Source organism: Phyllostomus hastatus, unplaced genomic scaffold (assembly GCF_019186645.2).
Source record: "Phyllostomus hastatus isolate PE091 unplaced genomic scaffold, TTU_PhHast_1.1 phas_contig_16, whole genome shotgun sequence".
NCBI classification, from domain to species: Eukaryota; Metazoa; Chordata; class Mammalia; order Chiroptera; family Phyllostomidae; genus Phyllostomus; species Phyllostomus hastatus.
Window position 1 is genome coordinate 17,755,306 of NW_025333643.1, and position 18,245 is coordinate 17,773,550.

At 39.7% G+C, this 18,245-nt stretch overlaps 1 protein-coding gene and 1 pseudogene across 4 annotated transcripts in view; both read right to left on the reverse strand.

Moving 5' to 3' along the window:
• The window catches only part of FHIT (fragile histidine triad diadenosine triphosphatase), a 1,461,545-nt gene that overhangs the window by 1,354,775 nt on the left and 88,525 nt on the right, over nt 1–18,245 (reverse strand). The window lies entirely within an intron of this gene.
• On the reverse strand, nt 16,737–16,881 carry LOC123814630 (annotated as a pseudogene).

Sequence of the window (18,245 nt, forward strand, 5' to 3'; positions counted from 1 at the left end):
TGTTATTTCACTTACTTGCTGAAAAAACACCAATGATTACTTTGGCTGTACCACCTACATATATGTCTTGGTCAAGTCCTGCTTGGGATCACCAGTTCATGTAATTAGAAAAGGTCTGTTTTTTTCTTTCAGCTCTCCTCCCCCAATGTCTTTGCCTCCCTTACTCTATTCACACATGGACAATTAAATCACAGATATTTAGCCCTGAAATATATTGGTCAGAGCATTTTCCCAATATGCCAAGGTTGAGGACTCCATTCCTAGTCAGAGCACATACAAGAATAAACCAATGAATGCATGAATAAGTGGAGCAATAAATTGATGTTTCAATTTTTTGCACACACTCTCTCTCTCTTCCTCTCTCCCCAAACCCCTCCCTCTCTTTCTCTAAAACCAATAAATAAAAGAATTTAAATCACAAATATTTACTAAACACCTAGAAAGGAAAAGATGGACACAACACAATCTTGATCCCCAAGGAACACATGCTCTAGACAACTAAGTTAATATAAGGCAAGCAGATGGAAATATGTGCAAATATAAATATGAGGATACAGATAAAGAGCTAAGAAAAGTCTCATGCAGGATGTGAGAATGTGACATATGTAAGGCCTAACAGTACAGTAGGAGCTAACTAGGAACAAAAGGACAGAGGAACTCAAAGCTGATAAATGAGTGAACCAGGGCACGAAAGCCTACAAAGACATGGTGTCTGTCTTCAGGAAATTGCAGAGTCTATAGTGACCATGTGCTATGAAGTGGCAGGAGATGAAATAAAGGTGAGAATCAAAATTTGGAAAGTCTTTGAATGCCGTGCCACATGGTTAGGGTTTTGTCCTGGAAGCACTAGGGAGCTACCAATGGTTTAAAGCTGGACGTAAGAGAAAACATGTGGTCAGATTTGTGTTTGGTCAAAGCACTCTAGCAGCAATACGAAGACTTGTGCATGGTTCAGGGGGGAGATGAAGATGGGAATGGCAATGGTGCAGACTGAGAACCAAAGATAGAAAAACTGAGGCATTTCACAGGCACAATCAAAGGGACTTGGTGACTATAGTGTATAGTGATAAAAAGGAAAGAGTTCTTCTCCCTTAACTGATTCCTACTCATCCTTTAGATCTCAGATCAATTGCCACTTTTCCTAAAGGAAGGTGTGCAAACCCCAGGAATAAATTAGGCCCTTTGGTGACATGCTCTCAAAGAACATTGGACTTTTCTTCCATACCACGTACCTCTGTTTGTAACACTGTATTTGTAAGATAAATTAGATTAATTGGTTTATCTGCTGCCAGACTCTGAGCCTCTTGAGGATCTATCACCCTGTGCAGGGGATACACCTGCACAGTAGAAACTCAAAATTTTTGAAAGCAATGATAAGGGAAGGCAGTTAAGGATCAAACAAAGGCTTCTATACTGTGTTACCAGGTGGATGGTGAGCCCATTAACCAAGCCAGAGTATGGAAAAAGAGCAAGAAGTAAAAAAGAGAAGAAAATGTATTCTGGCTTGTATATGTGCAAGAATTCCAGATGGAGATTTCCAAAAGCTTTGAACCCAGTAGGGTTAATCTGGAGACCACAGATTTAGGAATCATCTACAGAGATGAAGAGATATGTGAGTCAACATTTTACTCAGGCTGAACCTGTACATCCAAAAAAGAACTCAAAGAAGGAGTCCTAGAGAAGCAAAACGTAGCATCAGCTAACAAGCCAGCAAAAACACTAGGAAAGAAAAGTCTGAGAGCCATGAGAAGAACCAGGAAAATTAAATTTCAACAGGTCAAGAGAGGCAGATTTCAAAAGACAGAGAAGTGTTCAGTAAGGTCCAATATTGCCAAAGGGTGGGAGGTGACTAGTAGGCCTAATAAAGAGGTGGGCTCAATGATTCAGGCCAAGATGTTTACTTCCAAGGTAAGAGATCTCAGGACTTCCAGAAGGAAAGTCTAAAAGAACAACCAATGGTGGCCCTGACTAGTGTGGTTCGGTGGGTTGAGCATTGCCCTGCAAAACAAATGGTTGTAGGTTCAATTCCTGGTCAGAGCACATACCTGTGTTGTGGCCAGGTCTCCAGCTGGGGCATGCAAGAGGCAACTGATCTATGTATCTCTCACACATCAATGTTTCTCTCCTTGCCTTTCTCCCTCCCTTCTTCTCTCTCTAAAAATAAATAAATAAAATCTTTAAAAGATTCAGAGAACAACCAATGATGAGAACAGCCTGTGTGGAGAGGAAAGTAAAACACATGCAGGAGAAAGGGAATAATTCATTCTTTCATCAACTCAATAAGCAGTTGTTGAGCTCCCACTATGAACCAAGCACTCTATATTGGAGGTATAGAAGTAAAAAAATTATAACTTCCAGTCAAGATGGAGGTATAGGTAGACACACTTTGTCTTGTTACACAACCATAAGAAGGATCACAACTAACCTCAAAACAAAAAACACCCAGAACTGCCAGAAAATCGAACTGCATGAGAGTCCAACAACCAAGGGTTTAAAGAAGCAATATTCATCCAGACAAGCAGGAGGGGCAGAGACAGGGAGCTAGGTCAAAGAGGATGCAGTGTAGTGGTGGCAAGGTGTCAGCAGTGAGGTGGCCAGCAGAACGGGCAGTCCCACATTCACATGTGGTGGATAAAATCAGGAGGGATACCTTGGGAGGGAGTGATCCCAGCCCCAAGCCAGACCTCACAGCCCATGGTTCCAGGGCTGGAAAAATAAAGCCTCACAACTTCTGGCTATAAAAACCAGTGAGGGTTTGGGCAGCTGAAGAAACTGCTGGTCCCTTGGGACAGGCCAATTAAAGCGCCAGCATGGTCCTACAATGAATTCAAATCTACCCACTATAGGAATCACCACCTGGGCAGTAGCTAGAGGGGCATCAGTCACATACAGGAAAGGGGTGAAGTGACTAGAAACAGAGCAGATGCTGAGCAAGCCTCAGTGGCATTGTCCTCTTTCTGACTCCTCCTGCACATAGAGAACCACAAAGCAGTGATGTGGGTTGCCCCACCCTGGCAAATACCTAAGGCTCCACCCAATACAATTTAACAGGTGTGCTAAGACAGGGAGGGAGTCAAAGCAGCTCTACCTAATACACAGAAACAAACACAGAGAGGCTGCCAAATTAAGGAGACAAAAAAATATGGCCCAAATGAAAGAATGAAATAAAATCCCAGAAAAAGAACTAAGTAAAATGGAGATAGCCAACCTATCAGATGCAGAGTTCAAAACACTGATGATAAGTATGCTCAGAGAACTCATTGAATAAGGCAAAAGCATAAAGGAAGAAATAAAGCCTACACTAAATGAAATAAAGAAAAATCCACAGGGAACCAACAGTGAAGGGAAGGAAGCTGGAAGTCAAATCAATGATTTGGAACACAAGGAAGAAATAAACAATCAACCAGAACAGAATGAAGGAATAAGAATTCAAAATAGTGAGGAGAAAATAAGAAGACTCTGGGACACCTCCAAAAAGGCCAACATCCAAATCATAGGGATGCCAGAGGAGAAGAGGAAGAAATTGAAAATTTACTTGAAAAAACAATGAAAGAAAACTTCCTTAATTTGGTGAAGGAAACAGACATACAAGTCCAGGAAACAGTCCCAAAGAAGTTGGACCCAAAGAAGACCACACCAAGACACATCATACTTAAAATACTAAAGGTTAAAGATTAAGAGAGAATCTTAAAAGAATAAAAGAAAAGCAGAGTTACCTACAAGTGACTTCCCATAGACTATCAGCTGATTTCTCAAAAGAGAGTTTTCAGGCTAGAAGAGATTGGTAAGAATGTTCAAAGTGATGAAAAGCAAGGACCTACAGCCAAGATTACTCTATCCAGCAAAGCTACCATTTAAAATGAAAGGTCAGATAAAGTGCTTCCCTGACAAGGCAAAGATAAAGGAGTTCATCATCACCAAGCCCTTATTATATGAAATGTTAAAGGGACTTACTTAAGAAAAAGATCCAAACTATGAACAATAAAATGGCAATAAATTCACAAATATCAACAACTAAATCTAAACAACAAAAACAAACTAAGCAAACAACTAGAATATGAACAGAATCACAGTTATAGAGATCATTTGGAAAGTTATCAATGGGGAGTGAAAGGGAAAGAATGGGGGAAAAGATACAAGGATTAAGAAGCATAATTTGAGCCCTGGCTGGCATAGCTCAGTGGATTGAGCACAGGCTGGGAACCAAAGTGTCCCAGGTTCGATTCCCAGCCAGGGTACATTCCTGGGTTGCAGGCCATGACCCCCAGCAACCGCACATTGATGTTTCTCTCTCTCTCTCTCCCTCTCTCTTTCTCTCTCTCCCTCCCTTCCCTCCCTAAAAATAAATAAATAAAATCTTTAAAAATATAAAAAAAAAGAAGCATAATTTGTAGGTACAAAATAGACAGGGAGGTGTTAGGTATAGGAAATAGAAAACTCAAAGAACTTACATGCACAACCCATGGACATGAAGTAAGGTGAGGGAATGCTGGAGGGAAGGGAGATACCAGGTAGAGGGGGAAAAAGGAGAAAAATTGGGACAACTATAACAACATAATCAATAAAATAAACTTAAAAAAGTAAACAAGTTACAATAGCCTTTGGGCTAGGGGGACTTAAGAGGGAATAAGCTGCCCTGACTGGCATAGCTCAGTGGATTGAGCACAGGCTGAGAACCAAAGGGTCACAGGTTCGATTCCCAGTCGGGGCACATGCCTGGGTTGTGGGCCAGGTCCCCAGTGGGAGCCACACTAGAAGCAACCACACATTGATGTTTCTCTTTCTCTCTTTCTCCCTCCCTTCCCCTGTCTAAAAATAAATAAATAAAAGATTTTTTTTAATTAAAAAAGAGGGAATGAGCTCAAGATCATAAAGTCTGGCCATGAAAATCCGTGAGATAGGTCTCCCCTTTGAGCTAGAAAGGAAGGAGAAATAATCCAAGACTAAAGATTATATAGGCAGGGCCTAGAAACTTCAGGAGTCTGGAGATTCCAGGGCTGTCATGGGTTGGGTTCTCTTGAAGGCAGAGCCCAAGACAAGGGTTTAGGTGTTGAGTTTATTTGGGAGGTGGTTCCAGGAAGCATGAATGAGGGAATACAGAATAAGACAGGGATGGAGTAAAACCCAATAGAAGAGTGCATTACCAAGTTGGCCACTGATGGCAAGGGCCAGGACCTCCAAAGAAGTGTACAGATGGTATACAGAATTATGCACCTAAAGAATGGAAGTCTGCAGCATTCATACATATATCCAAATGCCCAAGGGTGATGTGGCCCCTGAGGACATTTACTCTCCCACACTTCCAGGCTCCTTTGTGGCCCAGACCAAGCAGGCTCCCTTCCTGAGAGATGGTCCTGGGGAAGAAAGCAGAAAAGGAGAACAATAAGTGCTAAAAGATGTAGGAACTGACAAAGCTTGTCACCACAGTTGCAGTTGAAATCAGAGACAAGAACAGTGATGATGGCCTCCAGGGGAATCTGTCATAAAGGTGGTTGGTATTGGTGAGAACTAGGTGGAAATGACTAAGCATGCAGCGTAGGCTGGTAAAAAGGGGAGAAAGGCTAGGAGAAAAATGGCTCAAAGAGTTTTCCTAGGGTTGTAGCTTTCTCACAATGCTTTTGGCCTCTTTACAAATAGATGAATTTAGGGACTTATTAGTAGCTTGAAGTTAATATCATAAAGGATGCTTTGTACTCCTGCAAGACAAGGGTCATGAAATTAACCATTGATATTTACTGAGCATTTATTATGTGTCAGGTACTTTGCAGCATCATCAAATGAACTACTCCTGCAACTGTATATAATAATAACTACTATTGCTTTCATTTTAAAGGGAAGAAACTGAGGTTGCGAGAGTTTTTAGAAGTGTATAAGTTCAATTGAGATAGAGTATGTGTCAAAACAGTTGCAATCAATTAAAGCTACAGGAGCTGTCAAGGAGTTAGTAAGACCAACCCCTAATGGACTGATGGCTTCAAACCAGAGACCAGCTTGATCCAACATGGCAACTAATTTCACCTAACGGTAACCCCTAGCCTCATTATACACTCATTGTAATATATTAACATTCTAAACAACACACCCTGTGCTGCCATGATCAGAAACAGAAAGCTCATATAAGGGCACAACATGGCTGAGAGAGCTTCTCTGAGAAATCTTCACCCCTTCCCTGGGAAGATCCTGAATATTCCTCCCCCTCATTGAATACCCTACCCCCAGAGTAAATGAACTTCAAGAAAGGGGGAAAATTCCTCTAAAAAGGGGCTGCACTGTCTATGGAGTAGCCCATTCTCTGTTTCACTGCTTCACCAATAAATTCGCTTTCACTCGGACTCTCTGCTAGGTCGTATTTGAATTCTTTCCTGCATGAAGCCAAGAACCCACAGTGGGTCACAGACCCTTGGGTCCCCAGACCCTCAGAATGCCTGCATCACTACGGTGTAACAAACTACTTCATTTTGAGTATGTGTCAATAATTCATACTTGTATCTAAACACACACAGAGAATACACACACAGTTAAATCAGATATGAGGATTTCCAAAGAAAAAAGTTTAATTAGCTTCTTTGTCCATTTCTTCATTACATGGATAATGGAGCACTTCTAAACTCTTTAATGAACATACTTCTTTGAGGGTTTCTTTTTTATTATTTATACCAATTGATCAATGCCTTTTCTGTAAATACACAAGACTAGGAATGAAAAAAATAAGGGCATTTGGATACAAAGACTGAAGCAAAAACTAACAACAAAATACCACCTGAATCACAAGCTAAATTAAGTCAATAAAGCCTCATAAAAGGGGAAAAGTAAAACATGATAAGACTTTAAACTTATTACAGACCAAAATGTAAGTCTGACTGCAAAATTATCTGCATCTTTAATTTGAAGGCTAATGACCATGCTGGAGGTAGGAGGCAAAATTTAATTTAGGAGCAATTTTGGCCAATCAATCCTATTTTCTTTAACACAAGAGCAGAGAGGGAAAGAGAATGGCATTGATGATATCCACAGAAGACCAGGGGAAGGAAAAGCAGATGTGATCACATCATCAACACACTTGGGACTGGCTCAAGGAGATTTCGTTAGGGAATGCAACCTTCCCTGGAATGGAGCTGGTTTGTAATTAGTTTAGGCAGTGGAAGCCTGCATCATTAAAAAGATGACAACTGGACACTTGCCACAATCAAGACAATGTTTCATAATCAAATTAACTTGGCTCAAGAGCTTGATTTGGAACCTGTTTATGGTTTACCATCACATAGCTTTTAGGGTATGGGAGCATAACATATAAAAAAGACACCAGGTAAGTAGTGCACAAACATGTAAGAAGCTCATGAAGATGTGGCCATTTCTTAGCCACAAAACATTTATAACAGTGTCAGGGCCAGGGATCAGTGAGTATAAAAAGGATAGAATATCCCTCAATCTATCCTCAAAGAACTGAATAAATTTTTCAGAAAATAATAATAGTAAACACACATGCTTTTAAAATGTGCATGGTTAAATATTTCAGCACAAGTATTATACCAGATCCAGAACTGCTCAAACGCAGCAATCTTCAAGTCATACATCTTTGTTTCACCAGAACTTAATGCATTTCCTGGAGCAGTGGGGCTCCTCAGAAAAGCTGTGTTTTTATCATGCTGTTATAATAATCAGAAGAGAACAACATAGAAACATAGAAATCTTTTTTGATCTCCTGGGAAGTGAAAATGGTATGTAGATGGATCGCAACCATGTATAAAAATGGGTATGTTTGAGAATTAGAAGATAATGTGCAAAAATGAGAATAGTAGTGCTGGCTGTTGGGATTCTGCATGTGTTTTTTCCCCTAAAACTATCTTTAATGGTATCAGAATGTCATCTTTTCCATTTCAAATCTACAGATATTTCTATGTTGGAGAAAGAGAAGGAACCTGGTAATAAATGAACTACATTTCTAGAATAAGGTTCAAACTCTATTGCTTAGCACTGGAGACCCATATGGTCTGGTATAACCGAGAATGGCAGTTGCATATTCTATCCCTCCTCCTTCCTCTTTTCCATCACACTCAATTGCTTGCCCTTTCCAAAATGGGTCATAGGTTTCATTTCTTTTTTTCATACACCATTCTCACTATCTGGAAAACCCCTACTCCCATCCACTTTTCATATTGCTAAATCCTACTCATTTTTGAAAAACAACTCAAATATCCCCTCTCTGAGAAGGCATTAGCCCTGATCCCCCACACCCTATCCCAGTCTCTCCTTGTTGTTGTTGTTGTTTTGCGTTTCTATAGCAACTTATGCAGAATGCTTATCACACTATGATGCAATCACTGGGTTACTTGCCTTTCTCCTCCACCAGTCTAGATGCTACCTACAGAAAATGTGGAGATGTCTGGGGCTACAAAGACCAATGGATGATCCAAAGTCTTTCAAAACAAATTGTGACAGTGCATTCACTTGCTCAGTACTCTTATGGTTATAAGTAATGGACACTCACTGAAACTACTTTGTGCACAAAAAAGGGGTATTTATTTATAAGGACACAGAGATACTTCTGAAAGCCCAATAGTAGAAAATGTAGTCACTAAGGTCTGGACCCTAGAGTCAGAAAGCTACAGAATCAGTGCACCCACTCTCTTAATTGATTAGTCTTATTTTTTCCCTTTCTCCTCCCTCCGTGCCACCTTACAGTCATTTAACATGCATTTCTCTGTAGCTCTGTCGTATTCCTTCCTCTCTCCTAGAAAGGCAGTTGTATAGTGACTAAAGACATGAGTTCATGCTACCTGAATTCATTCCTAGCTCTGCCACTACCCACCTGTACAACCTTGGATGAATTACTTCACCTCTCTGTGACTCAAGTTTCCTCTTCTATAAAGTGGAAATAAGAAGAGGAACTACTTCATACAACTGTTATGAAGATTAGAGAATAAATCTAAGGCATGACTTTCCACAGCTCCCAAGTTTACCTATCTGCCCATTCTATCTACCATGTCTTAGTCCCAAATCCAACTTCTGCAAAAGACACCTGACTGGCCCAGCTTGAGTCAACTGTGCATCCTTGGTCCACTCAGGCATGGCCATAGGAGCCAAATTACACTGTATAAACATGACTGCCAGGGTCCACCCTGGAAGGTGAGAGCTGTGGGCAGTTCTCAGAGGAATGGGCCATGGGCTAAGCTGACATTACAGACAAAACCCTACTCTAGCCACCAACTATCCTCTCACCACGTGTATAGCCACACTTGTGGACCTGCCTTGGATCACAGCTGGGCCCCTTCAGCTCACAGTCCAGCACATGGCTCTTATTGAAAACACGCAGCTGCCTATCTGCCTACAATGGCACCTAGGGAAGCTCCACACACTGGCACTTCATAAAGGCCTAATAGAGATGATGGTGACGCTGACAAGAATGTCAGTAGCACAATAGGCCACACCATGGGCTGCTATTGCTTTCCTGCAGTTTGTTGATGGGCCCTGTGGCTTGATGTTGAAGTCAGCACATCCTTCTAACTCAAGTAATGTGGCCCAGCTCTGGGGCTGACCCTCATCAGCTGCCATCCAGCTGCTACTTAGGTAGATTTACACCCCACTAAATCCATTGTCACACAAGGATTTCCTCCTTACTTACTGACAGTATTTAAAGAACAGAGGCACAGCATCTGATAGCCAAAAGTAGAAAAGCCCCCAAAGAAAATTAACCATTAGACTTCAAAGTGTTATGTTCCTGTTAAATGAGATCAACTGGGGGTGGGTGGGGGGGTAGCTTTTTTTTTGAGAGAGAGAGAGAGAGAAAGAGGGAAGAGGAGACGAAGAGAATGGGGGGAGAAAGAGAGAGAGAAACATCCATGTGAGAGAGAAATGTCCATTGATTGCCTCTCATACAGGCCCCAGAAAGGACCAAACCTGCAACCTAGGTATGTCCCCTGACCGGGAATCGAACCCACAATCTTTCAGTTCAGAGGACAACACTCCGACCAACTGAGCCACACTGGCCAGGGCGAGGAGCTGCATATTTAAAATAAAAAGAGAGTGCTCTGGCCAGTGTGGCTCAATTGGTTGAAGTATCATCCTGTATACCAAAAGGCTGAAGGTTCCATTCACCATCAAGGCACATACCTAGGTTGCAGGTTCAGTCCCTGGTCGGGTGCGTATAGGAGGCAACCAATCAATGTTTCTTTTTTCTCTCTCTCTTCCTCTCTAAAATTAATAACATATTTTAAAAATAAAATAAAATAAAATAAAATAAAAAGAATGTGACCACAGCCTTGGACTCTAACCTGGCCCATAAATAAAGTTAATTTGAAACTCTTTATCAAACTTGTTTTCATCCTAGTGTAATCTCCTCAACAAAAAGCAACATTTGTAGACAAGGACTCTTCTCACAACACATTATCTCCTGTGTTTCTCAAAAAGCCTGGTGGGTGAGTTTGCTATCATTTTTTACAGAAGAGGAAACTGAGGCTGACAACAGTTAAAACGGTTGCCTAAGATCCTGTGAGCTGAAAGCATCAGAGCCCTAATTATATCCAAATCAGCCATTGCCTTGCCCATGATGCTTTCTCTATCCTACCACTGCCTGCTGTCACTTGCTTTCCCTATTTTTAAACCAAGGATCATCATTTCCAAACTATCTGTGTGGACATATTTGATCACCTGTGTTCTGTGGCAGGTCCCGTACCCACCCAACCAAAACAGTTAATCAGATTCATATATGTAGCTTCTATTAAAGATTTCCTTTGAATAAATGAAGCAGTGTGTTTGTTACCTTACTCCTTTTACCATAACATTTATTTAACACTTCCAGAGCACCAGACACTGTGCTGAGTGCTTTACAAGAATTATCTCAGGTGACCATCACAGTAATGAACTACTTTTATTTCCAACCCTCCTTTTTAACAAATCAAGAACTGAGGCTCAAAGCCATTAGCTTTGCCTAAAGTCACATAGCAAAAACTAATTCCAGACTCTAAATCACCATTACTGGTGCTTAGAAAAATCAATTCTGGGACCAGTATCAAGATTTCATCACTGCTCTCTTTCATAAAAATATTCTGCCTTTGAATTTTTAGCTCTCAGTGATAAATAAAACATACTAGTAACTACCTCAAATCCTTTCTAGAAACAGGAAGGAAAATAAATAAATAGCCAGGATTTCTTTTAAGAGTGTGTGAATAGCAGGGTACGCATATAATAGACACTTCAATCAATTTTCCTGCAGCATGAAGAGCAATCTCATTTTCAAATGGTGAATCCTGGCTCATGTGCATGTAGCATTACGATCATCCAGGTAGGTTTATGGCACACCACTTTAAGGAATGCTGGTAACTTTAAGTGGATTTGAATAACAAGAGCAGCCTCAAGTCAGTCACCATCACTAGTCAATGGAAAGCCTGGAGTTCACTTTTAAAACAGTCATCTGAAAAAGTCTTCAGAAAATGGCAATGTTAGAGAATAGTACACCTAAAACTTACATAATTTTATTAATCAATGTCACCCCAATAAATTCAGTAAAAATTTTTAAAACAGAAAATGGCAATGTTCATGCACAGGTTAAAGTAGCCTAAATATTTAACATGCTGCCATCTACAAGGTTAAAGACCTTTAACAACTCTTTGTACAAGAAAGAATATAGAAAAGAATAAGAGACAATGTGGATGGTAGAGTCTAGTTGTCAAAAGCACTTTGGGCACAGCCAGCCCTGGATGGGAGTCCTATATCATTTACCAGCTCTGTGCCTTAGGGTCAGTTTCCAAAACATTCTAACTGGTTTGGTCATCCATAAAATTTGAATAATAGAGACAGCTATTTGATGGGATTTCTATACTTAATAAATATGATGATGAAGATGATGACACCAACAAAAATGATATCTGTCTGCTTTTATTACTAGGAACATGAGTAATGGGAAAGAGCATCTTCTTGTTTCTCTTTCCAGCTTTTGTTTGGACACTTTCTGTATGGCTCATCTAGGTTCAGACACGAAAGCCCCTGCCCAGCTTCTGTCAACAAAGGGAGGGCATGCTTCCTCTCTTCCCAAACTGGTGAGGGCTGAGGAATTTGCCACTTCTTGGCTTCCTCTGGGGCTAAAAGCTTTTAGAAATTGATAATCTTAATGTAAGGAGACTCTACTTTCTACATATTATTGTAGCCAATGATAGCTGGCTTAATTAGCAAATTTTTACAACAGGGTCCACAATACAAGGCCCACTGAAATTTTAGAGTACTCCTGATTCACAATGCAAACACTGGAACCATCTCGTTCAGCACTATTATTATTACCTGGGGGGATATAGGGAAGGGAATGAGCATTTTGAAAGCATCAACAATATACCAAGCAGAGAACTGAAGCATTAGACATAATTCTAGGTCATTGAATTTAAAATCCAAATTTAGCTGACAAACAAGACACAAATGTGAGAAAAACTACAAAATAAATAAGGATAAATTTCTCCTGTTATACTAATCTACCACGAATATCTAGAAGTTTTCAACAGCAGGTGAGGGTGTACATATGCACTGGGGCAAAAGTAGGTTTACAGCTGTTTGTATGGAAAATAATACAATAAATTGTAAATAATAATACAAAAATAAACTGTGTTTCATGTGCTCACAACTGTGAACCTACTCTTTCCCCACCTGTGTAACCAGCTGTGAACGTATCATCCACTCTGCCACTACTGGGCAAGCAAAAGAGGAAACAAAAAACAGCTTTGACCATAATCAAAGAGGGGGGTCCTTGAGGGCAGGAACCATCTGTGTCCTAGTAACCAATGTGTCCCCAGAAGCTAGCAAAGGCGTTAGCAAGTAGAAAGCATGCAATCAAAGTGCTGAATGAGTGCAAGATGCATGGGTGTGCCCTGCATGTGACTGAAATCAAAGCTCAAAGCCCTTACCAGGTCTCACTGGTCTCCTTCCTTATTCATCTAGAACAGCAATTTCCAACCTTTTTCATTTCATGGCACATATAAACTAATTACTAAAATTCTGTGGCACACCAAAAAATATATATTTTCATGATATGACAAAAATAGGCATAATTTTGATTCATTCACATCAGTCAGCTATTATTGTGTTGGTTGTTGTCAGTTTTTAAATTTGACAATCTAAAGGAAAAGAGGTCAGTGCCTCTGACTAAGTAGTCAGGTATTATAACCAGGTACAGCGCAGAGGGGGGCCCCAAATAGGGATTTAGAATGGGGTCCAGAACTCAAGGTGTCCAGGAAATATTAGAAAGATATATAGGATGTCCTCACCCTCCACCATAGGTGTGAGTTGGGGGAAGAGACACATGGAGCAACACCATTGAGGGCTGTTTTGTACAGCAACAGCTTTGCAGCTAACCTCTGGCATAGTCATTTAACATATCTATTAGCCTTTAACTGGTTTCATAGATATGTTAAATAGCTGTGGCCATGCTTTGAGCCAGGGGGATGGAAGTGACTTCCACCCAAGATGTAATGAAGTGGGGGCAGCTCCCCCTGATTACAGTGCCTGCATGAGGGCTTGGAGAAGGTTTGTTCCATGACATGGGGCCACACCTGCCCAGACTCAGGATGGCAGCCCAGTAAACTTGGAATAATACAGGAATGCTGGCAGGTGTAACTGATTGTAGAAGGAGTCGGAAATGGGGGTACAGAGGGAGATTGGTGCGGGGATTTAAACCCAGACTTGGCAGCCATGTGAGGAGAGAATCACATGGTTTTGGCAAAGTGGGGACCCCCGCAGCTTTGGTAGGAGAGAATCCCCACGGCTTTGGCAAGAGTGAGGACCATGTGGCTTTGGGGTTCTCCCTTTTGCCATGTGGCTTAGGAAGCAGGAGAGACTTTGCCTAGAAGAAAAGGGGTTAAAGGACTCTTGCTGGTGGGCCATGAGAAGGTGCCACATGACTTTGGATTATTAACTGGAGATCCTGGCCAGCGACACAGCTGATGGTGCCAGGAGCCTGAATCACGGACTTCTTCTCCTGAGATAGGGTACCCCAGATTAGGGCAGAGGGAGAAGAAAGGACTGTGTATGTCTGTGGGTATCCTAAAGGACTTCAATATTTTAATAAAGACATTGGGTCACTACTTTAAGTCTGTATAGCTTTAAATAAATATTTCTTTTCCTTCCCGCAAATCTCTGGCATTGAGAGATGTCTTTTCCTCTGGCAGTGAACATAGCGAACCTAGTCAGGGGTCCTTTCGGTAATAGTACATCGTACAACCCTTGGCCCTGTTCTGTAACAGTACTGCATGTTTTAAAAATTCTTGTGGCACACAGGTTGAAAACCTCAGATCTAGGAGACTGTCCTACCTTAGTGGTCTTCATCACCATTGACAATGAAAATATAAGTTCATAACAAAATATTTTAAATAAACATAGCATACCAGGTCATTAAAAATAGACTAGAGAGTATTTTACACTGAGACGCTAGGGAGCATCATTACTTTGAAATGTCACTTTCTGCTTTAATTAGTATGCTCTAATGATAAGTATATGTCATTCTTATCTAATGCAAGTCTTGAAGGCACATAGAATCTGGGTCACATCCCTCTCTGGGAGGTACACGGACATAGAGAACAAACAGAATGCATGTGTTGATGTTAACTAGCTTACTTATCTTTACTAATGTAATTGTCAAAGTTTTAAGTTTCAAAATTTGAAAATAATTCTGTTCAACACACCAAGCACGTGAGGCACAGCAATTCAATCTCCTTTCACATTTCTCAAAACAGCCTAAGCTGCTTTAGAGACACGTGAAGTTCCCAGTGATTACTTTCAAACAGATTCCCTCTGAGGTATCACTCAAAACAGGACCACCTGCTTGGAGGCATATTTTTAATAAAGACAACAAAGGCTTGCTTGCTCACAGGGAAACTTACAAGACTGTCTTTGCTTCCTTCCACCTATTGTGGTGCTTTATCCAAGTAGAAAGTACTCTTCTGAGCTTCAAAGATGCTGATAATGGACTTCTTTTCAAAGATAAGTCTTAGTTGTCTGCTCCTTTGATTCAATAGTCAGCATATAAAAGGACCAAAGTGATACAGACAAATACCTCTGAGCTGCTTGTTGTGGCAATATCAGATAAAGAAATTCTGTAGCCCAGAGTGATATTTGATACATTCATTTGAATGTCAATACCAAACACCCTTCCCCAGCCACTCCACAGAAGCAGCGAGAATGTGTCACAGAAACAGAAAACAAAGTTGTAACTCCAGTGTATCTATAAGTTCCTTTTTATACTTTCTCTGCTTTGTGCTCCTCAGATTTGGCCAAAAAATGGAGGTCATTTACAGCTTCATCAATTGACTGACCCAGGGCAGACTCCAGCTTTCTCAAGACTGTAATGGCAATGTCAATTCTCAAAAACACTCAAGCATGGTACCAAGCTTCCAGGATCTGGCCAGAGCGGGTTACCCAGGGCTTGCTTTTGTGGTAAATCTGCACCACCATGATGACTCTAGGTCAGCTTTATTTACCATTCAGGTTTCAAGCAGATCAGCTCATTCATACACCTACAAGGACCAGTCCACCAACCCAGCCACGGGTTCTCCGCATCTTCCCAACTGCAAAGAATTTCTCAGGGGAGTCAAAGTTTCACTCACTATTCACAGAAATGGCTCATGGAAATGTTATCTTAAAATGCTTCCTCTTAAAAAATGTTTTTGAACTGAGAATTATATGCTGTGCTGAATTAGAATGGTGGTGGATTCTGATTATATCTTTTTTTCCCATTTTGGCTTCACTCTTAAGTATAGAAAATACCAGTTTGCCCTCTCCTCCAACTCCCTTCCCTTCCTGATACCAAAGTTTAGTCCACTAAATCAAAAGCAATTTTAGTATTGAACTTCCATCTTCTATCTCCTCCATTCAAGTATCTAAGAACAATGTGAATATGGGTCATTTCATGCTACAAATGTGCTCCTGAGAACTGCATGCTAAAATGAACCAAGGCAATGGTATATTTGAATAGGGCCCTTGTCACTGAAGTAGGGAAAAGACACTGAGTTCTAACCTGCTGGGATCACACTACCCTCCTCGTGAGAGGGCTGGAGATTCTCCAGCTCATCTCTAAAATTCTTGTATTGTGATTCAATATGAAAAGTCATGCAAATGACTTTTAATGCCATATTAAAAATGACATTGAAAGGAAAAATAATACAACATAACATTTACATATTTTTTAACTTATTGACTTGAGAGAAAGAGAGAGAGTGTGAGAGAGAAAGAGAGTGAGAGAGAAACATCAGTTTGCTGTCCCACTTATTTATGTATTCATTGTTGCTTCTTGTATGAGCCCTAACCTGGGATTTAAACCACAAGCTTGGAGTATAGGGATGACACTCTACCCAACTGAGCAACCCATCCAAGGCACATTTAAATCTCTTTAAAATGAAAAATTATTCCACGAATTTTCTATAAATTAACTTCTTTATATTAAGATTTTCTTACAACATACTATATCAAAGGGGGTGGTCAAAACAATAAGAGTAATTGTTAACATTTAAAATTAGGCTGTTAAAAATAATAAATTTTTAATATAATAAAACTAGCCTGTTAGACTTCAAAGACCATATTTTAGGGTGGGAAATAGATCTCTGAAACACAGCAAAAAAAATTAAGGCAAAATGTTAACTTTCTAAAAACCTAAAAAATGTGTATTAAGCTTTTTTCCCACCAACTTACTGAAGATCAATAACATATACCTTACAATATATTTTAGAATTTCATTTCTTTACCCAGTCTAGGGGATTTTTTTGTTTTGTGCCCCAGGCATGAAACACCTCTGGTCACCATCTCAGGCTTCAAACTGGGATGAACTAAGGACTGTACTTCTGCTTTATCCCTGACTGATATAAGAGCAACACCACCAATCAGGTATCTCCTTGCCCATTGCCAGAGTGAATTTGTTTCTCAATAGCACTGGCTGTTGTGCTTCACTTCCTGCAAAATGACAAAATTAGTGATAGCCTAACCCAGCGATTTTCAACAAGTGTGCCACAAGAATTTTTAAAACATGCAATACCAGACTATTTAGTCAGAAGCACTGATCTCTTTTCTCTTAGACTGTCAAATTACAAAATGACAACAGCCAACACAATGTCCATCTGATGTGAATTAGTCAAAACTAATTTGAAGATGGGCAAAAAATACATATTTTTGGTGTGCCACAGAATTTTAGTAATAGTTTATGTGTGTCGGGAGATGAAAAAGGTTGAAAATTTCTGGCCTAACCAATCATGAAGTTTCAGGTTTAAGGGGAAAGACCCCAAATGATTTTTAAATTATAATAATACATAATTTCAACAATTTATTTTCTATAAAATAAATGCAGATAGAAATCTTATGCAGATGATGGGAAAATTATTGGAAGAATTATTAGGAAGGAAAAAGCAGTCATGAATCCAGTTTGGTATAATTTTATAATATTTATACATAATATATCCATGTGTACGTGTATAGCACACATGGCATATAAGACATACAATGCATAGTTATTATGCATGTTATATGTATCTATTGGTTTTTAGAGATCGGCTCTTACAATTAGGAAACCTCTGGTTGTTATCATTTCTAAACAGTATTATGACTGTAGAAGAAAGATCTTTGCCCAGACTTGGTCTTCTCATTATTTTAGTATTTAGATATGGCAAGAAAATCATTACCTAAAAAGAGTTTTCCATAGATCTGTTTTTGGAGTTTTTTGAATGAGAAATTGCATTCTTTTCTCTTCAAGTGATACAGTATTGTTAGTCTAGGAAATTATAATCATATTAGAATAATAAGTGAATTGTCTTTTCTATTTCATTGCCCATGTGTTTTTTATAGTTTTACTGAGATATATTTCACATATCATAAAATTCATTTCTTTAAATTATGAAATTCATTACTTTCTATTATATTTATAGAGTTGTGCAACTAACACCACAATCAATTTTATAACATTTCATCAACCCAAAAAGAAACCTGGACCAATTAGCAGTCACTCCAGTTCCCTTAACTCCTCCAAACCCTAGCAACCACTAAGCTACTTTCTGTCCATTAATTTGCATATTATGAAATCATACAGTATGTGACCTTTTGTGACTGGCTCTTTTAGTTAGCATAACATTTTCAAGGTTCATTTTCAAGGTTTATTCATATTATAGCATGTATCAGTACTTAACTCCTTTGTAAGATTGAATAATATTGCATAATATGAATATATCATATTTGTTTATTTCTGATTGCAGATAGAAAGTTGGGATTTTTCTGCTTTTTGACATGAA